The sequence below is a fragment of the Lycium ferocissimum genome, unplaced genomic scaffold (genome assembly GCF_029784015.1).
Source record: "Lycium ferocissimum isolate CSIRO_LF1 unplaced genomic scaffold, AGI_CSIRO_Lferr_CH_V1 ctg14636, whole genome shotgun sequence".
NCBI classification, from domain to species: domain Eukaryota; kingdom Viridiplantae; phylum Streptophyta; class Magnoliopsida; order Solanales; family Solanaceae; genus Lycium; species Lycium ferocissimum.
In genome coordinates, this window is record NW_026715568.1 from 1 (window position 1) to 1,477 (window position 1,477).

A 1,477-nucleotide genomic window follows, 5' to 3' on the forward strand; every position below is an offset into this window, starting at 1 on the left:
CGTCTATTGGCTAAGAGTTCTAACACTTTTTCTTTTGTTTTCAGTTTGGTTTTCTTTGAGTAAGGAGGTAATAATTTCCAAGTCACACGACCATCTACGTTGTCTTCCTTGAGATGAAGCATGCCTCGCAGCACATGGAACATACGGCTCCAATCAAAGGTACGTGAGAAAAAAGTTGTTTAATGTTAGCACAAAAGAACATATTTCTACATTATGGTTGGATTATAGAAAAGATATTACTTTTTCAGTGTTGGGATTTGGACAAAGCTCAACGATTATCTGGGAAGGGAAAAGTTTTCGAAGGTCTCTTTGCTCAAATCGAGAAGGTTAAGCTGTTGAATTTTTTAAGTGGTATTTACTATCACGTGGATTGAACATCAGGACTATAGCTGTAATAGTTTGTAGTGTTCGCTTTGGGCTTGGGCTAACACGACTTTAAAACGTGTCACTTGGGTCTAAGGCTCGCTTCCTTATATACCTTTGCCAATGTGGTATTTGCCTATTATAGCACAATGACGTCCTCTTTATTCTGGATATATCTTTGCCAACGGAAACCAAAAGATGACATGATTATTGGACTTTCCGTGTTATCTGGATTTCTGGAGGTGTAATGGTTTAGAGTAAACTGTAATAAATGCACTGTAAAATGTATAAGAAATAAGGGAGACTTTTGAGGAGAGAAATATGTGCATAAATTCTTAATGTTGTTTCTCCCAATTTACTGAATTTTCAGCCCTGATTTGAGTTTCTTTCCTACATTTCTGTATCGATTACATTTATTTCGAGCCAATGGTCTATCGGAAACAACCTTTCTATACCATAAAGGTAGAGGTAAGGTTTGTGTACATCTTACCCTTCCTAGACCCTACTTGTGAGATTACACTGGGTATGTTGTCATTGTTGTTGAGACTGTAGCCTGTTTGGCCAAACTTATTTTTCCCCAAAAGTGCTTATTTTTCTAACAAGTATTAAAAAAAGTGAGTTGTTTGGCCAAGCTTTTGGGAGAAAATAAGTGCTTCTGTGGAGTACTTGAAGCTGTTTTTCAAAAGCTAAAAAAATAGTTTCCACTCAAAAACACTTTTTTGAAAAGCACGTTGAGAAAAATACATTTAGAAGCACTTATTAAAAGCTTGGTCAAACATCAATTGTTGTTCAAAAGTGTTTTTTGATTAATTGGCAAAATACAAACTTCTTCGGGCTAAAAGTACTTTTTTGAAAAGTGCTTTTCAAAATAAGCTGATTTTGTAAGCTTGGCTAAATAGGCTATCAATTTGAGTTATTTTTAATTGTTTATCATGTGTTTTAAGAGAGCATAAGCACTTTCTATGATCACTGTGAAAAAAAATTAGGAATTAGTTTCAAAGTTAACTAGTAATTTATCGTTAAATAGTTTGTAATTAACAGAATCTTTTGATAATGCTAACCACTCAAAAGCATTTTAGCTAATACAAAGCTACTTGCTTGATCCATTTCCTTT

At 34.3% G+C, this 1,477-nt stretch overlaps 1 long non-coding RNA gene across 1 annotated transcript; it reads left to right on the plus strand.

The window, feature by feature from the left end:
• Positions 1–6: 6 nt before the first annotated feature.
• On the plus strand, positions 7–742 carry LOC132042315 (uncharacterized). Its single transcript, XR_009411433.1, has 2 exons — positions 7–159; positions 249–742. It is a non-coding gene; the product is annotated as an uncharacterized LOC132042315 (long non-coding RNA).
• Positions 743–1,477: the final 735 nt, after the last annotated feature.